Here is a 26,373-nt window from a genome sequence, read left to right on the forward strand (position 1 = left end):
AGGCAACATGAATTTCTTGTGCAAAAAACCCCTACGGCTAAAATGGCCATCAGAGCTTTCTTGTGCAAGAGAGTGTCGACACTGCCATGGATGCTCTTGTGCAAAAGCACATCTCTTCTGAAAAAGAACATGGCAGTGTGGACGCGCTCGTATGGAGGACCTTTTGCACAAGAACTCTTCTGCAAAACAGTTCTTGTGCAAGAAGCCTGCAGTGTAGACAGAGCCCACGAGTTTCAGAGGGGTAGCTGAGTGAGTCTGTAACAGGAAAAACTTAAAACACAACATATAGTCAGTCACCTTAAAGATTAACAAACCGTGTCGATGGGATCATGAGTTTTCCTGGGCATAGCCCACTTCTTCAGACGACTGGAGTGTTGTATGTCCAGAACCAAAATGAATAGGGGAGGAAAAAATGGGAGGGGGGAAAAGGAGGCAGGGGGTATGTAAATATCAAAGGGAAAACCCAGCTGGTATGTAACAGGCACCACTGATAAGAGTTGTTGGGAATTTCCCAGGAACCGATCGGGGTTTCTTAGGAACAAGTTTAAAAAGGGGTGAGAATCGGGGTGAACTGGGTGGATGCCTGGGTGAGGGTTGGGTCGAACAACGCAGGGAGGGAAAAGCAGGAGCGTGGGGCGTGAGGGCAGGTGAGCGCTGCGGTGAAAGCCACGTGCGCAGGCCGGGCCGGGCCGGGCCCCTCTCTCCTCCAGCTGACTAGCAACTTCCACTGCCGGCCCACGTGGCCCTCGAAGGGCGGAGCTTCCCCTTTCCTGCGCCCGCCCCTGGGGCCCTCCAGCCAATGGGAAGCGAGGGCTAATGTTGCTGGTGTTTCAACATTCGGAGCCGGCTGGAACAGCTGCTGCCGCGGGCCCGGGAGCTGCGAGCAGGCAGGAGGCGGAGGTGAGGGGCGGGGGGCGGTGACTCCTGGCCCCCCAGCGCAGGGGGGTCCAGGTCCGGGTCCGTCCGGGGTTACCAGGCCGCGCACTCCCCTCGCTCTTGGAGGCGACGCTGGTGCCAGTGTCTGCTTCAATGCGACCCTACAATAACAAGCCCCAATCGGCCGAGTCGCTGCTTGTTTCACCTCGTGTCCCCCTGCGCTGCAGAAATCCCGCCTCTGCTGGGCCAGCCCCGAGACACGGGGTTGCCCCTGGATTGTAAGCAAGCTGCCCCCTTCTCCCCCATGCTCCCCATTCCCTGAATATCAGTCCTGCCCCCGCAGCCTGCACAAATCTTCATCCTTTAGGACCAAATAGGAAGGGGAGGGGGCGAGGGATTATTTTCTTTATTCCCACCCCCCCTAACGGAAGGAGCTGTTCTCTGTGTCTGTGTTTACAAACCAAGGAACGTGTTTCTCCCTGGTTTGGGTTGGGGTTTTTTTTTTGCCTGTTTCTTGACAAGATTGATTGAAATGTTGGTCTGACTAGAGTAGTCCCCAAGTTTAGCGCCCTGCCCTGAAGCAGGACGAAGTCAACCAAGACCTACGGGTTTGTCTAACCCTGTCTAATTCTTTCTTCCCACCCATGCTTCCCCAGAAGGGATCAGACAGGCTGTACACAGCGGGTGTTTAAGTCTCAGCTTGACAAAGCCCTGGCCGGGTTGATTTAGTTGGGATTGGTCCTGCCTAGAGCAGGGGGCTGGATTTGATGACCTTCTGAGGTCTCTTCCAGCTCTATGATTCTATGATTCCCTCCCCTTTCCTTCACCATCATTAATATCCTTTTGCAGTGAGTTCCAGAGGTTGATTATACACTTCAAAATACGTCCGTTTTAACTAGAGCTGGAAGGAAGTTTTCTGAGGGGATGTTTTTCCATTGGAAAACGCTGATTTTAGTGACCTTTTGTTTGGAAGGGGAAAACTCCACCATTTCAGAACATTAAAATGTAGTTTTCCATTCCTGAAATGACTCTTTGTTTGGTCTCTTTAAAGTTTATCTTCCGTAATCCACCGTACTACATTTAAAAAAAGTCAAAATCTAAACAAAACGTGAATTTATTTGCAGAACTGTGTGTGATCAGGAAAAAAAAGTCAAAATCCTGGAATTTCTAGTCCCAATTCAACCCTACTTTTAGCCACCTTGGTGCCAGGGATGTAAAATCTCATTTAATTAGCTAACCAGTTAAACAATATGTTGAACCAGTTAACCGATTAAATGGGACACGTAGGACGTGTTAAAGATGGGTTTGGAGCAGCCCACACACCTACCCCCTTGGCACACTGCTGTGACTGCTGAGCAACCCTACCCGTGGCGTGCCAGAGTGCCCTCTGCCTATGGCTGGTGGAGGGCTGCTCCAGCCCCCTCTGGTTAACCATAACCGGCTTACTGGTTAACCATTCACTTCCGAACTTGGTGTCCCCACTGCTAACATTAGGACAGTGGTCCCCAACACGGTGCCCGCATTTGTATGCGCCCGCCAAGTGCTCAGGGCTGGCCTGGCCCCGGGCACGTGGCGCATGTGCGGTGCCGGAGCTGGCCCCGGGCGCATGGTGCACGGTGAGCGCCGGCCCCGGAGGCGCCGCAGATTGGCTGCCCGCGCTATGGCCACGTGGCGCATGGGGGGAGCGCAGGCTCCGGGCGTGCGGCACTTGCAGGGTGCGCCAGCCCTGGGCGCACAGCGCTTGGAGAGCGCCGGCCCCGGGCGCGCGGTGCTTGGTGGGGGAGAGTGTCAGCGCCAGCGCAGGCCCCGGGCGCGCGGTGCTTGGTGGGGGGAGAGTGTCAGCGCCAGCGCAGGCCCCGGGCGCGCGGCACTTGCAGGGTGCGCCGGCCCCGGGCACGCGGTGCTTGGGGGGAGAGCGCCGGTCCCGGGTGCGCGGCGCTTGGCGGGGGGCCCGGCCCTGGGCGTGCGGTGCTTGTGGGGGTGGGGGGGGCGGCCCTGGGAATGTGGCTATGGGGGGGTCCCCGCCCCCAGGTGCACAATAGGGGTCCCCGCGCCAGGGCGCCCTGCGGGCAAACAGCCACACCCCTTGGCGCCCGGCAACCTCAAATGGTTGGGGACCACTGAATTAGGAGAAGCCGTTGGCTGCCTCCCCTGCCCCGCCCCATTCCTTCTTTGACATTCCCCTGCTCCCATGGGGGTCCCGCTGCCCCCCTTTGAGAGCTGATGCTGAAAAGTGCTGGGAAAGCTCGGGGCGATTATCTGCCTGACCCCGGTGAATAGGAGCTGCCAAAGGCCCTGAAGTGTGACAGACCCTGGAGCTGTGACCGGCCCTTTCACCCAGCAGGATGTGCCGAATGCCCCAGAGGACCAAGGGATGGTGGGCGTGGCACTTCAAGCACACCTTGATTTTCTTCTGTCAGGGCTGGGGCATCGGACCGTCCAGGCTGGGTTCCTGTGATTTCCTGCGCGTGCTGGGCGGATGGTTTCCTGTCCAGTGCAGACTGCCGCTGGTGCGGGACCTCTGCATATAAACGCTGGGTAAATCCTGGTGGGTTTTTAATGGGCACTGCCATGTGGTTTGGTAACTCAGGGTGCCCCTGTATAAAACTATGGGACACCAACATCTTGAATACTGTGTACAGATGTGGTCTCCTCACCTCAAAACAGATATTTTGGCCTTGGAAAGGGTTCAGAAAAGGGCAACTAACATGATTAGGGGTTTGAAACGGGTCCCATATGAAGAGAGGTTAAAGCGATGGGACTTTTCAGTTTAGAAAAGAGGAGATTGAGGGGGGATATGATAGAGGTCTATAAAAACATGAGTGGTGTGGAGAGGGTGAATCAAAAAAAGTGATTTATTAGTTCCCATAATAGAAGAACTAGAGGACACCAAATGAAGTTAATGGGTAGCAGGTTTAAAACTAATAAAAGAAAGTTCTTCTTCACACAGGGTGTAGACAACCTGTGGAACTCCTTGCCAGAGGAGACTGTGAAGGCTAGAACTATAACAGGATTTAAAGAGAAGCTAGATAATTTCACTGAGGTTAGGTCCATAAAAGGCCATTAGCCAGGAGATAGAAATAGTGTCCCTGGCCTCTGTTTGTGGAAGGCTGGAGAAGGATGGCAGGAGACAAATCGCTTGATCATTGTCTTTGGTCAACCCTCTTTGGGGCACCTGGTGCTGGCCACTGTCAGCAGACAGGCTACCCAGTACTGCCGTTCTTATGTTAGGGTTCTTGGTTGGGGCACAGGGCAGAGCCCATCGGTTCAGAGCTGCTAAGAGCAGATTTATTTGCACTTACGTCCCAGCCAGACTCCCTCTATCCCCTAACACAGGGCTGGGGGGATCCTTTTTTGGGTCGGGGGCCACAGAGAAATCCGTCGGGCCTTGTAGGAGTTGGGCGGCAGGAGTGGAGCTTAGTGCCTACGGGGCCAAGGGAAACAGAGAGGGCACCATGTCCACAGGGCCGGGGTGCCATTTTCCCTAGGGCCTCCGGGGGGGTGGAGGGGGGGGGGAGTGTGTCTATGGTCTAGGAGCCAGGGCCCACCAAAGATGAATCCGACCCAGGCTCTGGTACATCTCTGCAGCGCTGCCGGCCGGTTCCCCCACCTCTTGGTCCTCAACCCAACTAGACCCGCTTCCCGACGGCTGGTTGCCCCCCGGCCAGCCCCGCTCCCTCCAGCCCCCTCCCAGCCAGCCCTGCTTCCCGGCGGCCGGTTCACCCCCACCCCCTCTCTTCCAGCCAGTCCCGCCCCCCCCCCCGGCCCCTGCTGTTCGGTATTTTTTTTAAACCATCTGGTAACCCTAGCAGGTGGGGGTGAAAAGGGCACAGAACTGCCCGCACAGGCGCGTCTGGGAATGAGATGCTGCTCTAACATCTCCGCCTCTGTTCACTTCCAGCCCCTGCCTCGTGGTGCTGGCCCCCCGTGGCCTGGGCAGGCCCCCCAGGCGCACCATGGCCCGGCATAGCAAGCTGCAGAAGCACGTCCTGAGCCTATACAGGCAGTTCCTGCGCGCCGGCCGGGAGAAGCCGGGATTCCTGCCTCGCATCCAGGCCGAGTTCCGGAAGAACGCCAGCATCCCCCGGGCCGACGTGATGCACATCGAGTATCTGCTCCGCCGTGGCCAGAGGCAGCTGGCGCAGCTCCGAGACGCGAACACCAAACAGATGGGCACCTTTGTCCAAGCCAAACCGGAGGAGCAGTGACCCCTGCTGGTTGGCGCAAGCGTCTGTCTTGTACTGGGACGGTTGGGGGTGAATTCACAGATCAGCCTTCCTGGTTCTCACATCCCTGTGCACCCCTCGTGTCCAAACACAGGTGCCTGGCTTGGCATTTGCTGAGCTAAGGTGTCTTTATTGGCAGCCAAGCTTTTAAACAGTTCAGGTGTGGATGGGTGATCTGGAGGAGATGCTCTTGTTTCCAGGACCTGGTACACAGTTCATTCTACCCCTGCTGGCTCCTCTCTTCGGTTATGTCTACACTACAGCGCTAGTTCGAACTAAGCTAATTCGAACTAACGCGTCTAGAACTAAAAACTAGTTTTGCTAATTCGAACTAGCAAGTCCACATTGAGTGGACTCTGAACAGGGCTTAAGGATGGCCGGAAGCAGTGCCAGCAGGGCATCAGAGGAGGACTTAGAGCGTGGAGATGCAGTCTCAGGCTAGCCGAGGGCTGCGCTTAAAGGGTCCCGACCCCCACCCCGGACAGACAGTTCTAAGGGGTGCCCCGCTTGAAAACCAGTCCTGGCTTGGAGTGCCCGGAGTACCCACACTGGGCACATCACACCACTCAGCCATCAGCCCGGCTGCACTTGCCACAGGCTGCCATCTGGGGAGAGGGGGTAATCGGGGGGCTGCAGGAGAGCTTCCACCCCCAGAAGCCTGCAGAGCCAGCCCAGTCCTCCCCATCGGGGGCTCGTACCCCATTCCTCCCTCACCTCCTTCCACTTACCCTTCCCTAGCCCCCCTTCTTATTGATGTACAAAATAAAGATAATGTTTCTTCCAACATTGACTCTGTCTTTATTGAACAAAACTGGGGGAGACGGGGAAAAGGAGGTGGGAGAGGGGAAGATTAAGGCTGGGAGAGGGGAGGGCAACTAACATGATAAGGGGTTGGGAACAGGTCCCAGATGAAGAGAGGCTACAGAGACTGGGACTGTTCAGCTTAGAAAAGAGGAGACGGAGGGGGGACAGGATAGAGGTCTCTAAAAGCAGGGGTTGGGTGGAGAGGGTGCATTGAGAAAAGTTCTTCCTGAGTTCCCATAAAGAAGGACTAGAGGACACCAAAGGAAAGGACTGGGTAGCAGGCTTGAAACTAGTAAGAGAAAGTTGTTCTTCTTGACAAAGCAAATAGTTAACCGGTGGAACTCCTTGCTGCAGGAGGCTGTGAAGGCTACAACTAGAACAGAGTTGAAAGGGAAGTGAGATCAAGTCATGGAGGTTGGGTCCATGGAGTAGTCTTAGCCAGGGGGTAGGAATGGTGTCCCTGCCCAAAGTTTGTGCAAGGCTGGAGAGGGATGGCACGAGACAAATGGCTTGGTCACTGTCTTTGGTCCATCCCCTCCACGGTCCCTAGGGTTGGCCGCTGTCGGCAGACAGGCTACTGGGCTAGATGGACCTTTGGTCTGACCCAGGACGGCCATTGTAAGCTCAGGGCTCAGGGTCGGGGGTCTCAGTGGACCCCCTTGATTTTCATGCAAACCTGCTCCTGGGTGGCCAGGCTGGCAGCTCTCCTGCCCTAGATGGCCACTTTCCTGTGCCTAGTGCGGAGATCGTGGACGAGGTCCACGATGTCCGCACTAGCCCAGGAATGTACCCGCCTCTTGCGGTCCCGGGCAAGCTTCCGGGAGCCGCCAGCCTGGTCCCGGGAAGAGGGGGTGGGCTGGGGGACATCGGGTGGGTGGCTCTGTGCCGTGCCAGGTGCAGGGTCTGCTGGCTGGGTGCTAGCAGGCTTGCACCTGGCACGGGCACCGTAGCCAGCCCGTGCCCCTTTAAGGGGTCCGGGGCTGGGAGGGGGGCATAGAGTTTCCCTGGTGTTGGCCAGAGTGGCCACCAGGGAAACTTGGGGAGGGCTAGCCTCCCACTCGTTTGAATTAAGGGGCTACACAGCCCTTAATTCGAACTAGTAAGTTCGAACTAGGCTTAAGCCTCGTAAAATGAGGTTTTCCTAGTTCGAACTAAGCGCTCCGCTAGTTCGATTCAAATTCGAACTAGCGGAGCGCTAGTGTAGCGGCTATGAATGTTAGTTCGAACTAACGTCCGTTAGTTCGAACTAACATTGTAGTGTAGACATACCCTTCCATCCTTAGCCAAAGAGGAACAAGCCAGTTAGCCCAGGGAAATAAAAGAAAGGGAGAGCGGTGACGGAAAACCCTGTGTCTGTCATTTTTTCAAATGATCTATCTTGCCTAAAAGCCTGTCAGGGATTGGGCTCTGTTGCAGGAGGTGCTGGCGAAACACTCCGTGGATTTGGGTGCTACAATTCCTGAGTGTCGTCCGCCTTCCTGCCCCCTCCCCCCACCGAAGCGCTTTGGAAGGCTCACAAAGGACAGAGACCTGCCTTTTGAAAATCCGACTCCCCACCGGTGTCTCAAGACAGGCGGCTCTCTCTCGCCAAAAACGGAGGCAGCAGCGTGGGATGACAGGCAGCCAGGTCGCAAGGGGAGGTGCTTTTTAGACCAGTTCCCTCCTGGCACTCCGTACTGCTGCCTCTGTATCAGAGGCAGCAGCACAAGCTGGCAGCAGCCCTTGCCTGGGGGCTGGGTCTGAGCTTCTGGACCTGGTGCAAACTGGAACTGAGCCGGGCTGCCTGCCTGCCTGGCTCCTAACACACTGTAAATGCAGAGCCGCAGAGGGGGTAGGTCCCGCACCCAGCGCGAGCCAGGACTGAGACAGCTGGCCCCTGGGGACTATCGAAAAGTCAAGTAACCGATAAGAAATCATGAGGTTAATTGACTACTCAGTGAATATCTAACGTCCCTAATCCCTTTTCATAGTTCCCCTCTGGACTCTCTCTCCTAAAGCATGGCCCTGAGATCTGGACACAGTGCTCCAGCTGAGGCCTCCTCCGTGCCAAATAGCTAGGAGAGTGACCTCCCATGTCTGCCGTACGTCTCCTACCACGCCCCAGGGCTATGCCCTCTTACTGAAGGGCTTTGTGTCTGAGATCGCTTCTCTCCCAGGCTACGTCTACGCAACGAGTTTTTTTGGCAACAAATATGCTAACGAGGGACTCTATGACACGCAATGTCATTTGCATATTTTCTGCCGATCCGTTTTTGTGCTCGGGGTTTGTGCGCAAAACCAAGCCATGTGGATGTTTACTTTTTGTGCAAAAAACCCCCTTTTCCCACAAGATCCCTATTTCTGCAAAAAGGCCGACCGATCTTGTGCAAAAAGGGGCTTTTGCCTAAAAAGAAAACATCCACATGGCTTGTTTTTGCGTGTTCTTGCGAAAAAACTTGTGGTGCGTCTACACTCTACGTGTGTTCTTGCAGAAGTAAATTTGCAGTAAAGCATCAGAGAACAGGGCTCCTTGCACAGGAGTTATTCCTCTCCCGACGATGACTAAGCCCCCTTTGTGCAAGAGCTGTTGTGCAAGAAGGCAGCGTGGACGGGCACCAGGGGCTTCTTGAGCAAGACACTTTTATGGCTAAAATGTCCATCAGAGCTTTCTTGCACAAGAGAGCGTTCACACTGCCATGGACGCTCTTGTGCAAAAGCCTATGGCAGGGTGGAGGCACTCTTGCACGAGACCTTTTGCGCAAGAACTCCGGCGTGAAACAGCTCTCGTGCAAGAAGCCTGCAGTGTAGGGCAGGGAGCAGCCTATGAGGGAGGGGGAGGGACCCCTAGTAATGGCTCAAACTTCCCAGGGGGGTGGCCAGAGGCAGGACATTTGCCTGGCAGGGTGGGTGGGGGGGTCGGTGACCTCACAGGGGCTTTGGGCAGCCCTCAGCATATAAGGCAAAGGGCAGGTGGGGAGGTGGTGACCTCACAGAGGGACCCACATCTCAGGCTGATAAAAGCGGGGGGCGGGCCCAGGGGACTTTGGAGACCCCCGGTTGCTTTAGCTCTGGTGCGTCTCCTCCTCACGGTTCCTTCGCGTTCTGTGAGTTCCACATCCCGACACCTTTGTGACGAAGGTAAGAGCCCCCAGGGGTTGGATCCCGCCCGGGGCCGGCTGGGTTCCAGGCAGGCCCAGCCCTCGGTCAAGGGCCAGAAGGTGATTCCTCACCTGGGCTGCGTCCTTAGCGCCACTGGGGCTTTCTCCTGGTTGGTTTCCCTTTTCCTCCATCCCCCCACATTTCTGCTCTGTTCTTGCCTCCTCTGTGACCTTCCCTTGCTGCCTCCCTCAGCTTGGGACCCAACAGACTAGCTGAAGGACGGGGGGTGGTTTGCAGGAGCCGTGGGGTGGGGGATGCAGCCCCCATTGTGGGGACTGGGGAGGTGGGGCTGGAACAAGTCTATGCCGGTGTCTTTGGGGAGAACGCTCCACCCCCCACACCTTAGATTCTCCCCTGATTGGCCAAGAAGGGGCTGTTGATGGGCAGGAGACTCGTGGAATGAGGAGTAACGGTAGTTTGAACTAGGAAGCCTAGTTCGAACTACCTAGTTCGTGCCCCGTGTAGCCGCGCTGCACGGGGTTCGAACGAGCGGGGTTTTAAAAATGGCGGCTCCCCGCTTATGCAAATGAAGCCCGGGAAATTCAAATCCCGGGCTTCATTTGCAAGTGCGGTATGCCTACATTACCCTCCTAGTTCGAACTAGCGGGGTAGTGTAGACATACCCTCAGGTCCTTGCAGTGCCTGTGCAAGACCGAACCGATAAGCAAGGGGCCATTTGGGGGCTGGGGGCAGTCGCTCTGGGGAGCTGGAACCCCTGGATTTCGTTCATCAGGCTGCGCCCCAAGCTCCCCTTTGCTCCCCTCATTTCCAGCATGGCCAAACGTTTTCGGCTGTGGTTCAAGAAAGCCCTGAAGATGGCCCCAGGGCCGGTGGGGAGCAGCTTCTCCGTCCCCGCGGGCGGGGAAGCTGGATCCCACCAGCTCGGGGCGACTCGCCCACCGGCCAGGCCCCCCCGGACCTGGCTCCAGAGGCGGCTGGGCAGGCGGGACCCAGCCCAGCGGGGGAGCCGGGTAGGGTGGCTCCGGGGCCTCCTCTGTGGAGAGAAACACCTGCCCCGGGAGCCCAGCCCCCATTACCACCAGGGGGCATCGCCCTGCCCGGCCCCCGGGGACCTGCCAGTCTCCGGGAGCCCCCAGCCCGTCGCTCCCCGCACCAGCCCCTGCAGCTGTGGGTCCAGGTCTGTCAGCAGCAGCGCCTGGGCCTCCAGCTGCAGCCGGGCCACCTCCTGCAGCCGCTCAGACCCAGGTGAGGGGCCGTGAACACGCTGGGCCCAGGGGCTCACCCAGTACCTGGGGGGGGGGGGGGCGGGGAGGGGCAGCCCCAGTGTCTGCCCCGCAGCCAGGGCAATGGATGGGGGGGGGGCTGCTTGGCTCTCTTCTTCCTGGTGGGGGCTCTGCTGAGGGCGTTGGCAGATGTGAGGGTGGAAGGGGGATGGGTCCCTGCGAGGGGCGTGTGGGGCCCAACCTGCCCTGGGTCCCTGACATGGGGGCGCGTGACCCCTGCTGTCCGCTGGAGTCACCCTGGTCCCTTCCCTCCTGCACAGAGCCCCCCTGCGCCTCGGCGGAGCGCTGCCAGGAGCGGGTGGACTCCCGGGTGGAGGAAGGGGCCATCTATGACATCGAAGAGCAGCTCCACACCCGGGACACGGTAGGAACCTTCTCCACACGGGGGGGACCCGAGATTGTCCGGCCCCTTCCCAGCACGTCCCCCCCCCGCCGGGAGGGGCTTGTCCCTGGGGATCCCCCTGGGGCCCCTTCTCCTGCATGACCTGGACCCCCCAAGCTGGGGGCTCTTGTCATGCACCAGCTGGGCCCCCACAAGCCTGAGGCAGCAGTTGGGGGGGGAGTGTGGGTGCTTGGACAACCAGCAGCTCCCACCTCCACTCCTGGGAGACCTGAGCCCTGCAGCTGTCCGTGGGGGGCAGGCAGGCCCCAGGCTCACAGACTCTCTCTGGGGTGCAGAGCCCAGCCGCCCTGCAGCGGTTCCTCTTGGCCGTCCCCCTCGCCTGCCTCGCCGCCCTCCAAAGGGGCGAGGACACCCTGGCGCCGCGCTGCTGCAAGGACACCATGATGGCCAGGATCGTTGTAAGCGAGTCGCGGCAGCCGGGAGGAGGGGAGGGGATACGTGGTGTGAACGGGGGTCTGCCTGGGCCATGGCGGCCGGTGGGGGTGCTGGAAACGGGATGGGTGGAGCCAGGAGGGCTGGAGGTGGACATGGGGAGGGTGGGTGGGGATGCTGGAGGAGGGAGGGACACAGAAATGGGGCAGGTGTGGGGTGCCGGACAGGAAGGGGGATTCGGGACAGGGAGGGGTCTCCCTGGGCCATGGGGGGCTGGAAGGGAGCCGAGCGGGCTGCTGGGGATGCGCCTGGGGAGCAGGGATGAGGAGGTTCAGAGGCTGGTCACCAGGGCAGTGAGGGGCAGGAGACGGCCTGGGGACAAGGATTGAGCTGGTCCCGGTTTGGGAGGGGGGTGCTGGGAGGGGCCCTGTGCCGGGCAGGGGGGCTACAGGGCAGCGGGAGGCAGTGGGGTTGGATCCTGCTGGGTGGGGGCGCTGGCCGTGTGAGCGTCTCTTGGGGGCCCCAGCCTCACACGCCCCTTTTTCCCCTTGGGTCTCCCAGGAGATCATGGAGGACTCGCCCCCCCCGCTGGTCTTGGCCGACTGCCTCAACGCCGCCTGCAGCCTCAGGTACCGACCCCCCCCCCCCCCCCCGCCGACTCCCCCCAGAGCAGATCCCCTGGCCAGGGAGTGGGAAAGTCTCTGTCTCCTGCTGCTGAATTAACAGTCTCTGCCCCTCTCTCCTGCCAGCACCTTGCAGCCTCCCCTGCAGGCCCAGCTCCTGAGCCCCCTGCTGACGGCGGCCGTGGGACAGACTGTGTCTGGGGACTGGCAGCAGGAGCCCATCCACACTCAGGTACGTCCCTCTGGGCCCTGCTCCCGGGCTGGGCTGGAGCTCCAGAGGGGGGGGGGGCAGAGGGAGGGAAGAAGCTGCAGGTTTGGATCCTTCCCTCCAGGGTTCCCGTTGCTCTCCCTGGGGGCCCGTCCCTTCCATGCCCAGCCTGGGCTCCTCCCTGCTCTGCGAGGCGGCTCAGACCCTGCTCAAGGCTGCACCCCGGAGCCAGCGGGTGGCCTGGATTCCCCAACCCCAACCCCCCTCTGACCCAGGGCTCCCCCTTGTCTTGCAGCAGTTCATCCGGGCCCTTCCCTACGACCTCCAGGCCCTACTGGCGAGCCTCCTCGCCGAGTCCCCAGACACCGCCCGGCTGCAGCTCATAATGGAGGTGAGCCCCGTGGGGGGGACGGGGCCATTGTCCCTGCTTCCTCGGGGGGGGGCCGAGAGAGGAGCAGTGTCAGTGGCTGGGGGGGGGCACAGTCCCAGAGGAGCCCCAGGCTCTGCCCAGAACCGGCACCTCCCTACGGGTCCTGACCTGCCTCTTTCCCCCCCAGCACCTGAGCCCGTGGCTGGAGTCCCGCCTGCCCCAGGAGCGAGCCAGGGCCCTTGGCAGCACCACGGCCCTGCTGGGAGTCGCCACCACCCTCCCGGGGTTTGACGTAAGTGACCTCGGAGCCGGGGGGTCTGGGGCTGCAGGGCGCGGGGCTGGGAGCGTCCCCGGGAGGCAGAGGCAGGGCCGGGAATGGGCCGGGAATGGGCCGCGTTCTCCTTTCCCCGGGGAGGGGCGACCCTGGGCCCTTCAGGGGGGCTCTTGAGGGACTGGGCCCCAGACTGGGGAGTGGCCGTCAGTGGATCCCCTTGTTCCACCCCCGGAGTGACCCTTCAGTCGGGGCCATTGCTCTGGGTTGTCTCCTCGCAAGGCCGGCCCCGCCCCGCCCCGCCCCGGGAGGTGTCTCTGTCCGTCCCCCGAGCTCAGACCCGCCTCGGCGGCCGTTTGCATGGGACGTGCAGCCCCAGGATGCTGAGGGACCCCCCCTCTTCTCTCCCCTCAGAACTCCGCCGACTGGCCGAGGATGGGTCACCACGTGGCCCAGCTGGGCCTTTTTATTTCGGACCCATCCGAAGACGTCAGCCGGCTGGCCCGGGAGGGGGTGCACAGCCTGTATCAACTCCTCCTGCACCACAGGGGTAAGGAACCCAGCCGGGACCTGGGCCCCAGGGACACCCTGAGGGTGCCGGCGGCGGGGGGAGGGGACCCAGCCCTTTTCCCCCAGACTGGCCCAAGGGGGGATGCGTCCCTCTGTGTTCCCCTTCTGCCCCCTGTGCCCCTCCATTTGCCCAGGGATGCCTGCAGGGACCCGTGGGAGGGGAAGGGCTCAGACCTGCCAGCAGAATGACCCTGTTGTGTCTCTTGCAGGCCTCAACATCCACCAGGCAGAGGACCTGTGGTGCAGACACTACTACAAAGAAAGATGGGTCCTGGCTCACAGCAACAGCGTGAGGGTGGGAGAGGTAAGGACGCGCTGCCAGGGCAGGGCAGGGCTCGGGGGTGGGGCTGGCTGGGGCCCTCGTGGGGGTAGGAGGGTCTTGGGGGCAGGAGGAAGCTGTGACCTGGGGCAGGGGTTGGGGTGCCGGGTGAGGAGAGCGTCTGGGTGCAGGGTCTGGAAGGGAGTTTGGGGGAGGAGGAAGCTGTTTTAGCCCCAGGAGTTGGGGCCGGGCTCTGGGCCGTCAGCTGAAACCTCCTGTGCTCTTGATTCCAGGTCTTTGGGCAGCTCTTCACAGCAGAGCAGGAGAATTGCTTTTTGGACAAGGCTCTGCTCGCTGCCCGCTCCCCCCTGCGGCGCCCCAGCCAGGCCGGGCTGGTCCTGGCCCACGCCCTGCATGGGCAGGCCCATCAGCTCCTGGAATACATGGTGAGCAGCCGGAGCAGATCAGGAGAGTGGGGCAGGGCCAGGGTCTCCTTCCCATCCCCTCAGGGAGTCCCCCGCCCCTTTCCTCAGGCTGCCCCCACCCCACGTCCCTGCTGGCAGAATCCCTCCTGCCCCTGCGAGCGTCCCTGGGGGCGGGGGAGGCTCTGAACACAGAAACTGTCCTAGGAGGCGGGAGGGGGCCGAGGTGTCAGGAGCTCTGGGGGGGGGGGGGGGGTCAGGAGCTCACCCTGCGGGCCTGACGGGGGGTGACCAGAGAGCAGGGGGGAGGAGGGTGGAAATGCTGGGGGGCCAGTTCCCCTGAGTCCCCAGGGATGAATGTGACGGATTCTGCTTCCCTTGCAGCAGGAAGACACCCAGTGAGAGCAGCAAGAGCTGAGGAGCCAGCAGCTGCGTCCCCCTCCCCCCAACCCTCCCAATTGTATTGAATTGTATTTACATTCTCATTAAACAATGTTTCAAAAAACATTTGGATCAGGCTTGGTCAATAATTTGTAATGGGGGAGGGGCATTTTGGCAACTGATCAAGGGCCACATTTCTACCGAGGGCTTTGGGGTCTGGGACGGGGCGGTTGGGTGCAGAAGGGAGCTTAGGGGTGGAGCCTGGGTGCAGGGAGGGGGTATGATCTGGGGCGGTGGATAGGGGTGCAGGGTCCAGGAGGGGGTATGGGCGCAGGAGAGGACTCTGGCCTGGGGGAGGGGCTCTAGAGGGGTGCAGGGTCAGGGAGGGAGCTGTGACCTGGGTGAAGGGGGAGCAGAAGGTTTGGGGGAGGGGGTGCGGGTGCCAGAGAGGAGTCTGGCCTGGGGGAGGGGTGTCGGGGAGGTGCAGGGTCAGGGAGGGAGCTGTGACCTGGGTGAAGGGGGAGCAGAGGGTTTGGGGGAGGGGGTGCGGGTGCCAGAGAGGAGTCTGGCCTGGGGGAGGGGTGTCGGGGGGTGCAGGGTCAGGGAGGGAGCTGTGATCTGAGAGAATGGGGGACGCAGGTTCAGGTGGTCGCCTGGGACAGGCAGTCGGGGAGGGGACGTGGGCGCCAGGGGCAGGCTCTGGCTGCGGAGGTGCCTACCTAGGCAGCTGCGTATGGGGGAGCCCGACTGTCACCTGAGGGGATGGGGGAGCTCAATTTTCAACTGTGGGGAATGGAGGAAATACTGTGGAGTGGAGGGAGCGAGATGGGGGGGGCTGAATTGTTCCCGGAGGGGAGATCTCCCTGGCTTGGGGGGGGGGGCGTTTCCAGCAAAGCCCTCACATAAGAGGGGGACAGACGGGGGGAGGGAGAGGACGGGGATGGGCAGGGCAGGTGGAAATGGGGAGGGGCAGGAGAAGGGAAGGGAGAGGAGATGGAGGAGAGCAGGGGATAGGAGTGGGGGCGGGGATGAGGAGCAGGACAGAGGCAGGGCAGTGGTGGTGATGGCTGAGCGATGAGAACAGCTCGCAGGGAGCTTAAAGCCAGCAGATGCTTTTCGGCAGAGTTGCCATTTGCCCTGGCGGCTTTGCCAGAATAGCTGTGCCAGCGGGGGGGGGGGGGGGGGGGGGGGGCTTTTGCCACACACCCAAGCCAAGCCAGCTGTGGCGGCAAAGCCTTGTGATGTAACCTAAGCCCTTGGCAAGGTCGGGATCAACCTGCTCTGACAATTTCTCGGACCGGCGGGATGAGAAACAAGGATCGTGCAGGGAGATGGGGATGACTAGGAAGCGAATCCAGGTGTGGGGGGAATATCCTGGGTTGGAGGGTCAGTCGATACCCCCGCCTGCCACTGTCTGCCGGGGCTCTGCCCGCAAGATGGAACCAACAGCTGAGTTTGCTTTTCTGCCCCGTCGTGGGCACAAAAGGCCCAGAGCAGCCTCCTGCTATCTTGGAGGAAAGGGGCCAAAGTTCAGGAAGCAGGTGCCAGGCTGGGCTGGAATCCGCGAGCGCCGCTTTTGCTTTGCCCTTCCTGGAAGCTGGGCTGCAGGTGAGTGGCGGTTTCATCTCTGCTCTTGGGGTGTTTCTTGTGGGTTCCGAGTGTGGATCTGAGAGGGGCTGCGCAGGGGCAGTGTCATGAACGTGCTGTAAGAGTTACAGCCCCTTCTGCGCAGGCTGGCTCCAGCCTCCCGTCTGTCTCCAAGCCCTGGGGGAGAGGCGGGAGGCCAGCAGCATGGCCTAGTGGAGGGGGCAGGGGGTTGGGTGTAAGAACTCCCGGGTTCTAATCTAATGCCACCTAGTGACTAAGGCACAGAGTTGTGTGTTAGACCCTTGCTCCTCAATTCTGCGCTCACTCTCGCGCTGGTGACCTTGGAGAGGCCTTTCAGGTCTCCCTTTCCCTGTCCATCAAAGGCAGGCAAGTGCGATGTAATGCCCTGGAGCAAGTGCTTTGGGACGTGTCGCACAAGTGTGCCTGGCTCACAAGCGTGTCAGCACAGCTGTGTAAAAGCGTGACGAAGGCTTTGAGATCGATGCCGAAGGCTTGTGAGGCTGTGGCTGGCCAAGTGACAGGGAAATGAAAGGTCAGAGTTTGGTCAGTTAGATTTTATGGTAATACACTGAGACGAAGCACTTTGGGCGTATATACGATAATGTCTTTCCAAGTGCGTTAGTTCAAGCCGTGTCCTAGGAGCCAAGAGGTGAGACAAACATGCTTGGTCCTGTCTCGGTGCAGGGGTGGACTAGATCAGTGCTTCTCGACCAGTGGTACGAGTCCCCTTAAAGGTACTCAAGAGATGTCTGGGGGACACGTCAACACAACTGAAATTTGGAGAAAACTGAATTTTAGTTTTCAGTTTGACAGCGCTTTATTCTTTTTGTACCTTTTACACCCAAAAATGCCATCGCCCGCCCGGCTACGATGCAGTTGTTTAAACAAATGTGTTGCAACGGTAGAAAAAAATTGTGTGTGTCTGAAAACTGTAGGTACTGGGGGTACTTACAAATTTTTTTTTAAAGGGGGTACATTATAAAAAAAGTTTGCAAAACACTGGACCTATCATGGTCCCTTCCACTCAGACTTTTCTATGATTCTGTGACAGGGCTGGGCGATAATTTTCAGAAGGGGGCCACTTAATGGATTTTGGTATGGGGTCATAGGCCGGCTCCACCCACAGAAGGGGCGGAGCCTGAGGCAGAAGGGGCGGTGTTGTGGACTAGCCCACCCTCAGAGTTCTCCGCGGCTGACGCTTTCAATTAAAAGCACAGAAAAGAGCTCACAGCTTTGCCACTACTGGCAGCTGTCCAGCGTGGCTACAGCTTTTTAAAGGGCTCGTGGCTCCTGCCCCAGCGGTAACCATGAGCCGTGAATCATTTAAAATTGGATCCTGCTGCCTGAGTCCCCGCTTAGAATTCGGCGGCATGGGCAGCAGGATCTAAACACAAAGTGGCCAGATCACAGTGTTAGGTGGGTTGCATCTTACCCAGCCCTGTTCTCTGAGCTGGTTTCGAAACCTCCGTGTCCTCCTTGTGGTCTGACAGCTGCAGATTTACTGCATGTCTCTCCTCTCATGGCCCAGCCTAGCCGCAGCTAATGGACTAACTAATGGACTAACTCAGGTTAGCATCACCTGCCCTGTCTTGGTGACTCTTCACAGCTGAATGGCCTGTAAGGCATCGTGCTGGTCTTCTGATCTCTTGGTGACTCCTCTGCGTTCTGTTTATTTCTTTCTCCCTAGCTGGCCGATCGAGTCAAACCCTGTCAGTGCGTGAAGGCCCCAGGAATTACGAGTGCGATGGTCTCCCATGCCCAAGGTAATCGGCTGGCTAGTAATGGATGGGCTGCTTGGTTATCAGGTTAGGCTGCACAAGCCAGGTCTATGGGACCCTATGGCCAGCTGGCACCTGGTTCACAGGGAGGCAGTTGTACTAATCTGAAAATGGATGGAGGACACCACCATCATTAGGCTCCAGAGTTACAGCACTCACTCTTCTTGGAGCTACTTGTCCGAGGCAGGCAGCACAGCTTAGCAGCTCAGTGGGACGTCTTCTTTTTAGTTGTGAGATCTGGGCACTTTAGAATGGCTATAGCAATTGAAAGCAAAGGCGCACAGCTATAGGCATGTAGTTTCCAGCTTTATTCCCCTAGGTGGCTGATTCCAGGAAGCAAGGGTGTGTGTGTGTAGGGGGAGGGGGGAGTCCTGTACAGAGGGTTCCCTGGCCCCTCTGCTTCCATGGCTGTGCAACTGCCACCAGGTGGATTAGAACCTGGGACTGTTGGAGCTTAGGGCAGGAGCTGCTACAGCTTGAGTTATAAGTCAGTTGCCTCTCAGCATAGGCTGAAGAGCTCCCTTGTAATAATTGCTTGCTGGACGTGGTCTCAGTGCCACTCCATAGGATAGTGACCCACATCAGGTGGGTGGGTTACAGCTGCAGGCCTGCTCCCAGCATGCGGATCTGCTCTCTGGGCGGCGTCTATAACTCTGTGGCTGCAGCCCTGCTCCCAGGACTGGATCTGCTCTCTGCCCATAGGCGTGCGCAGCACATTTCATTAGGGTGTGCACCCAAAGAATGTTTTTAAATGTACTCTTTGACCCCCTTGACCCCCGTTAGCCACGCCCCTGACCCCCATTAGCCACGCCCCCTGACCCCCATTAGCCACGCCCCCTGACCCCCATTACCAAGCCTCTGGAGGTAACACTTTCAGGGCAATATGGACACATGACCAGAAATAAAAGGTGTCATGTGACCTCCCCCCCCCCAAGGACTTTTCCCACCATCCACTTACCAATAGGGATTAGTTTGGCCCTCACCAAACCCCCCTCGTGCAACGATCCTGCAATTGCATTAACCCAATGTGTGTGACATTAACTCGGGGGGTGGAGAGGCTGGGGGAAGTGTTCCCTCTAAGAGTTTCCTCCCATGAGCACAATACATTTTGTGTTGTGCACCAGTACTGAGTGTGGCTTGTTTGGATGTGCCATGGTGGCACCCAAGTTATTCATAAATATCTTATGAACCACTTACCTGTCCCCTCTGCTGCCCTGTCTCCTTCCCTTCCTCCATCAGCTCCCCTGGTGCCTGCTGCCCCCCAATCCCTCACCCACCTCTGCTGTCCTGACTCCTGCCCTTCTCACTGCCCTCGGCCTTCCCGAGACCTGCCCCCTCCAGCAGCCTTTCTCTCCCCCCCTGTGCCCACTCCTCCAGTAGCCCCACTCTGACCATGTGAGCTACCCCTCCTCATCCCCTTTCCTAACACCTCCCTCTACACACCTGCCCTGCCTCTCTCCTCTGGTGCTGATCCCTCCCCTGCAGGTGTCTGCCCTTCTGCTTCACCCCCCGGACTCCTCTGGCACCTGCACCTTCCCTTACCCCTGCACCCTCTTGGTGCCTCCCCCTTCCCTCACTGCCCCTACCCACTTTGCCCACTCCCTCACCACCCTCTGCCCCCGTTCCCCTCATGCCCCTGTGCCTTTACACGTGCCTTGCTCCATCTCCGCCTTCCTCATGCCCACCCCTTCTTTCAAGCCTTCTCCCAGCACCTCCCCTTCTCCCCTCTAGCCCCCAAAGCCCTTCCCCTCTCCTCTCCTTGCATCATCCTGTCCCCCCCGCTCACTGACACCTCCCCTCCTGCCCTTTTCCTTATTGTCTCCACTTGGCCCCCGGGCATTTGTCTCTCTCCTACACCCTGACCCTTGGTGCCTTCCCCTTTCATCTCCTGACCTGCCCCCCCCCCTCAGCACACGCCCTTTCCTCTCTGACCCTTACCCCCTATTTTTCCCTCCTCTTCCAGCAGCCGCCAGCTGGTCTGTAACAGAGTTCTAGGGTCGCCCTGACTGTGTCACCCTTCTGGTGCTCCCCCTACTCTGTCTGTCTTAGGTTTCTCAGCCCCCTTTTGGGGCACAAACCCCCACCCCGCAGTCTCAGGTTCCCAAAGTTCCGGCAGTCCCCATCACTTGGTGCCTGCGCTGGGTCTGACTCGTAGGGTTGCGAGGTAGACCCTCCCCCCCAAAAAACGGACACACTTGATCCTGGGCAGGGGGGAGGGAAGAAGAGGGACTGGCTGGGGGGGACAGGAACTGGCTGGAAGGAAGAGGGGATGGGAAGCAGCTCTGGGGGGGAAGGGCCAGATCCTGACCCTGGCCCCCCCTTCTCCCTCCCCGAGGCCAGTCATGCTGCCCCTGACCCCCCCTTCCTCCCTGAGGCCAGTCGCACTGCCCCCGATCCTGACCCCGGCCTCCCCTTCTCCCTCCCCGAGGCCAGCCCTGCTCCCTAGCTCAGTGCGGGCCCCTGCTCTCTCCTTAGCTCAGTCCCACTCTGCCGACCCTGGCTCCCTCCTGGCTCCCTGCTCTGCCAGTCAGGCTGAACTGGGACTTTAGCCTCTCCCTATTGTTCCTGGGGACTGTCAGTCTCAGGATCTTGATCTCTCATTTCCCCTGCCTTTCACTGAGTTTCAGTAAGGAGCTAGCGGCAATAATGCCTCTACTTTTTCCCCCACTCCTGTGCGGAATACATTTTGTTATGTGCACCAAGGCATGCACGGATGTGCACTGTTACGTCACGTGGAGTTTCACAGCATGGGAAGAAATCAGTGGAAATACAGAGAGCTTGAGTAGTTGCAAGTGTCCATTTTATTGCATAGCACGGAGCTAGCTAGAAAAAACCCAAACCAGCTGGGCTGACCCCCAGTGACCTAACGCAGTTACTATAACAACAAGATCTATGTCTACACCCAGTACACCACATGCATCCACCACTAGAAACACATGCTACCGGCTAGCAAGCTGGGCAACATTTGAATGTCTCCTGGCTGGCCGCCCAAGAGCTCAGCTTGCAGGGAACACTGGCTAACCGTCCCCTTCCACCTGGAGAAGGGAGAGACAGGAAAGCAGCAACAGAGCATCTGCCTGGGGGAAGCCCGAATCCCATGCAGGAGTGGAGCCCTGTTCCTTGTTCCAGGCCCTTGCTAGAGTCCCCTCCCGTAGCTGCAGCTATGGCCGGCAGTTTTAAAAGCGGACTTACGCTGGCCCTGCAACCCGAGCGACTCTGTCAGTGGGTGCTTATCACTCCATCACCTCGAGCTGTTTAACCAGCTTGTTTAACCAAGGAGGGAGGGAAAGGGAAACCTTTGGCCATTTGAGGGTTGCGTGCCAATGGAGGGAAAGGGGATGAGCACACGGTGCTGCCTCTTTTTAAACCCAGGCCCAAAGATGTCCTGGAATTCTGGGCCACTGGCCTGAAGGAGATGGTCAAACTGCCTGGCAGCTGGACTTTTGGAGTCTTGTTATTCCTGGGCTCCTGGTAGCGATGGCTCCCATTCCAGGGGATTCCTGCCAGGTAGTTTACCTCAGACAGCAGCTTTTATTCCCCCGTGTCACTTCTCCCAGTATCTGAGACTTTGGTCATGGGGATCAAGCATTTAACATGATTCCAAGAGGAACCGGATGGTTCATCTAGCGAGCCAGGCTCACCGATATTTGAGTAGTTAATAAAAATCCCTAGTTGCTGTGTGTAGGTCTAAAAAGGGAAGGTTAGTATCATTAGTCTTATTTTACAGACAGGGAATAACCTCTCCAACCTGTGGGAGAGGCAGGAATAGAACCCAGGTTTCCTGATACCACAGTCAGGGCTTTGTTACCAGGCTACATCCTGTACTAGAAAGGATGGGCCTGAAGCATGGGCCTGGTGTAAGGCCTGAGGCCTGAACCAAAGTAAGCAAGAGTTAGCTGAAGAGAAACAGGCAGGTCGTGTCAAAAGCAGACGGTTGCCTGAAAGTCTTGGGACTTAACCCTAACTGTCTTGCCTGGAAAGGTTGAAACCATAGACAAAAGATCCTAGAAAGTCTCCAGGAATGCTAGAGAAGCAGGAAGCGAGTTGACAGGAGGCCAGGAAAGAAAATGGAAACAGAATTTGGGGTTTTGAATTGGAAGCAGTGATGTGCCTGTTGTTGTGTGATCATGCCTGGAAGATGTGAATTAAGCCAGGAACCTGGGCAAGCAGAATCCAGCGACTTTCTTGGCTAGGGAAAGACTAAATCTTGGAACAAGAGAGATGTGAGTAGAACAGGGAATTTTTAGTCAGACGCTACTAGGTTATTTTCTTTATTTTTTTAGTTTGTTGGACTTCTTTTTGCTAAGCACATGTAACTATCCCCCTTTACCCTAGAACTCTTCAAACTGAATCCCAGGGAAGCGATTTTCTGTGTTTTAATCTTTCTTTTTTCAGTTTCTTTGTAACACCTAGCAACCAAGTAGATACGCTGGAGGGCAGTAGATATGCTGGAGGGCAGGGATAGGGTCCAGAGTGACCTAGACAGATTAGAGGATTGGGCCAAAAGAAATCTGATGAGGTTCAACAAGGACAAGTGCAGAGTCCTGCACTTGGGATGGAAGAATCCCGAGCATAGTTCAGGCTGGGGACCGACTGGCTAAGTAGCAGTTCAGCAGAAAAGGACCTGGGGGTTACAGTGGATGAGAAGCTGGATATGAGTCAACAGTGTGACCTTGTAGCCAAGAAACCTAATGGCATATTAGGGTGCATTAGGAGGAGCATTGCCAGCAGATCCAGAGAAGTGATTAATCCCCTTCATTCGGCTCTGGTGAGGCCACATCTGGCGTATTGTGTCCAGTTCTGGGGCCCCCACTATAGAAAGGATGTGGACGCATTGGAGAGGGTCCAGCGGAGGGCGACCAAAATGATTAGGGGGCTGGAGCGCATGACCTATGAGGAGAGACTGAGGGATTTGGGTTTGTTTAGTCTGCAGAAGAGAAGAGCGAGGGGGGTTTGATAGCAGCCTTCAACTTCCTGAAGGGAGGTTCCAAAGAGGATGGAGAGAGGCTGTTCACAGTAGTGACGGATGGCAGAACAAGGAGAAATGGTCTCAAGTTACAATGGGGAAGGTCTAGGTTGGATATTAGGAAAAACTATTTCACTAGGAGGGTAGGGAAACACTGAGATGGGTTCCCTAGGGAGGTGGTGGAATCTGCATCCCTAGAGGTTTTTAAGTCTTGGCTTGACAAAGCCCTGGATGGGTTGATTTAGTTGGGATAGGTCCTGCCTTGGGCAGGGGCTGGACTTGATGACTCCTGAGGTCTCTTCCAGCTCTATGGTTCTATGATTCTAAGTAATGTTTCACCAAGTGTTTTTGTTTTGTTAATAGACGTCACATTTTTAAAACCATGATCTGATTCCTGCATCCTAGAGAGCGGAAGGTTCTGTATGCACGTGCCTAAGACAGCAAGCCATACTTCTAGGAGAAATTACAGGTTTTCAAGCTCTCTCTGGAGGGAGTGTCAAGGACAAGGAAGGTACCCCACAGGAGGGAATTCTGAAATGCGCCTGTCTGGTTCTCAAAGGGGTTTGTGCATTTGGATGGTGGCAGCAACACCAACACAAGCCTCCAGTGGCAGGGTATTTTAAAGTCTCTTGTGGGCCCCCACCTTCTGCACTTGGAGTGCCAGAGTGGGAAACAGCCTTGACATGACCCCTCTCCAATTTATCAACATCCATCTGGAATTCTGGTCACCAGAGCTGGGCACAGAACTCCAGCAGCAGAAGTTCAAGTGCCGAATAAAGAGGCTAAGTCGGTTCCCCACTCTGGCACTTGGAGTGCAGAAGGTGTGGGCCCAAAAGAGACCTTAAAATACCGTGTCTCTATGGGCTTCTGCTTCAAAACTCCCCAAGGTCACAGATTCCCTGAGCTTAGGAGGGTTGCTGCCTCTACCCAAGTGGAAAAAAACTTTTTCTTCTTGAACGCAGGAAGAAGTCACTTGGGAACGTATTCCAGAAGGGTACCCCAAACTCTTTTACACAAGAGCCAAAAGAAATCTGATGAGGTTCAACAAGGACAAGTGCGGAGTCCTGCACTTGGGACAGAAGAATCCCAAGCATTGTTACAGGCCTGGGACCAACCAGCTAAGTAGTAGTTCTGCAGAAAAGGACCTGGGGGTTACAGTGGATGAGAAGCTGGAGATGAGTCAACAGTGTGCCCTTGTAGCCAAGAAGGCTAATGGCATATTAGGTTGCATTAGGAGGAGCATTGCCAGCAGATCCAGAGATGTCATTATTCCCTTTTATTTAGCACTTGGAAAGAAAAAAAGAAAAATGAAAACAAACTGTAATTTCTGATAGCTGTCCTCTTAGTCTTAGGCAGGTATACACAGACCTCCTATTACTTTCCAGGATACAAAATCAGATCATAGCCTTAAAATAGGTGATTATATTAAGAAAACAAAAAGGTATTCATTTGTAAAGCTGACTTGGCTGCTAGGAGTTATAGCGCAACTGAGAAAAGAACAGATTAAAACACAGACAATTGCATCCCTGGGATTCAGTTTAAAGTTATAGTGGGGAGAGGAGGGGATATGGATTTAGCACAGAGGAGTTTAACCAAACAACAAAACAAAAAAATAACCTGATCGCATCTAAATAAACATTCTCTATCTACTCAAGTATCCACACTTCCAAGGTCCAGTCCAATTCTAGGCCCAGGTATTCTTTTTTTTAGGCATGATGTCCCTGCCCAGTTCAATTCATCCCCCCCCTCATCCCCTTCCACAGCTCCAGGATTAAACTCACAAAGAAAAACAGCAGACAGATTCCCTTTTAATGCAGATCTGAACTCTTTCTTCTCACTGGTGCTCCTGGCTCCCTGCCAACACTTTCTAGCTAGCTAGGTTTAACCCTTTAGTCACTGAATACTGGGATGTTCAGAAAAGAACAGTGGGCCTTCCATCCATCACAGAAGCGAGACAACCTCTTTACTCCTGCTCAAGCGTTTCCTGTTTATACATCCCAGAATTACAATAGCTTTTTAAGCCCCAACGCCACAATGGGAGCTCATGTTCTGCTGATTACCCACCATGACCTCTACATCTCTTTTCCCCGCCCTGCAAGTCTGGCCCACAGAACCATGGGAAGTGGCATAGGCTAGCCTGGGCCAGGGCAAAGGAACACGTGGGCCTTTCTCTTCTCCATCTCTCCCTCTGCATTGCACAGCAGGGCGCAGGAGTGCCAGGGGGCTCTGTGGACGCTGTTTGGCTTAATGCCAGCGAAAGCAGGGTCTACAGGAGTACTTACGGGCTCCTAGTGTTAAGAGCTGTGATGTGGTTGCCTCAGCAGCGTGGCTCAGTGCTTCTGTTCTTGGAGCTCTGGTGTTATCAGTGGTCAGTGCAGGTAACGCAGCCTGCTCCTGCTGCAGATCTCGCTGTTATGCACAAAGACCGACCACAGACACCGTCTGGTGACAGAGGCACTTGGCCAGGTTTATAGCCGTGTAGTCACAGATCTAGTGCCCTGGATTTGCGGTTACGCGTGCACCAACTCAAGTGCTCCAGGATGAGGAGCAATTCAGTCAGTAAGTCTCTGTTGTCCCTTCGGCCATGCAAAGGGGGTAAGGCCAGGCACCCCAATATTTATAGCCTAAAATAAACTTGTCTGGTTTCGGACATTTGTTTGCTCCCTCCCCTTGTACCTAGTACCTTGAACCGAAAAATATTAGTGGAGACACTGTTGAGCATCCACTGCGGATGCGCTCGGTGAGGCTAATCTTCGTGTTTTACCTCATCCCCGTTGCAGGGTTCCAGACCAAGGAGGATATCTACTGCCTCGCTTTAGCGAAGGCCCTGTACACTGTGCCCACGCCAGTGACTGCTGGGTTTTATGCACCATGGGGACATTGCAAAAACCTACTCTTACACAAAATCAAGGGTGAGTACTGCCCCGGGGAACGTAAGACGGGGAAGGAAACTTGTGGGGATGGGTATTAGTGGATGACAACCATCTCCAAAGAGCCAGAGCCACCCGTACTCATTTGCCGATTATGCAATCGCATAGGGGACCTGAAAATTTGGAGCAGCACTGGGTTTTCATGTCCACTCCACCCACCTGCCTCTTCCTATCCATGGTCTGTGGCTCTGCTTCCTCCAGCAGCAGAAGTTCTAGAAGATCTAGTTAATTTACAAGTGACAAAGTCTGCTCGAGCTACTGGCAGAACATCGACGACATAGTAATGAAGCCATTTAACAGGCATTTGCCAACCTCTGCTAAATGTTTGCTGAATTTACTGTGAGAGTCGACAGGACCTTAGTTTAAAATGTGTTTGTTTATTAGTGTGTGGATGAGGATTATAAAATCACATCGCTAAAAATTCAACATCCATCTGGGCTGCTGTTGGGCAGATGGGCACCAGTTTAATAGTACGGCGTAGGATCCCATCAATCCTAAGGATGGCTTTGCCAAGAGCTACCCATTCTTGATTGCTTCCCAGAAGGGAGGGATTGTGAAGCTGGAAGACCCTTCAGGAGGAGAGATTTAAGGCACTGCCAGGTACCTAACATATCTTCCTCTTTTATCTCAGAGAACATGGAAAACGAATCGAAGAAGAAAGACCAGGAGGAATTTCAGCGGACGCAGAAGATGCAGTGTGACAACACTGGCCGGGATCTACTCAAGCTCCTGTTACTCATGATCTTCTACCGGCCGGTCCTGACGGAGCAGCAGAAGTGGAGAAGGAACGTGAAACACGTCTTCATCCATTTCAGCACCTGGGAGTACGCGGGCTGCGACCAGCTCTGGGCAGGCCTCATTACCACACTGTGCGACGGCATCGAAAGCCACTTTGGTCTCCTACCCATGAGCATTTACAGGACC

At 56.8% G+C, this 26,373-nt stretch overlaps 2 long non-coding RNA genes across 2 annotated transcripts in view; one reads left to right on the top strand and one right to left on the bottom strand.

Annotated features, from left to right (window-relative positions):
* Positions 1 to 26,373, bottom strand: part of LOC142823356 (uncharacterized) — a 911,743-nt gene that overhangs the window by 410,534 nt on the left and 474,836 nt on the right. The gene's annotated exons all lie outside the window — the stretch shown is intronic.
* LOC142823355 (uncharacterized) lies at positions 9,839 to 11,692 on the top strand. The gene is made up of 4 exons (XR_012898585.1): positions 9,839 to 10,015; positions 10,549 to 10,652; positions 10,967 to 11,089; positions 11,625 to 11,692. It is a non-coding gene; the product is annotated as an uncharacterized LOC142823355 (long non-coding RNA).

Source organism: Pelodiscus sinensis, chromosome 33 (assembly GCF_049634645.1).
Source record: "Pelodiscus sinensis isolate JC-2024 chromosome 33, ASM4963464v1, whole genome shotgun sequence".
Taxonomy (NCBI): Eukaryota; Metazoa; Chordata; order Testudines; family Trionychidae; genus Pelodiscus; species Pelodiscus sinensis.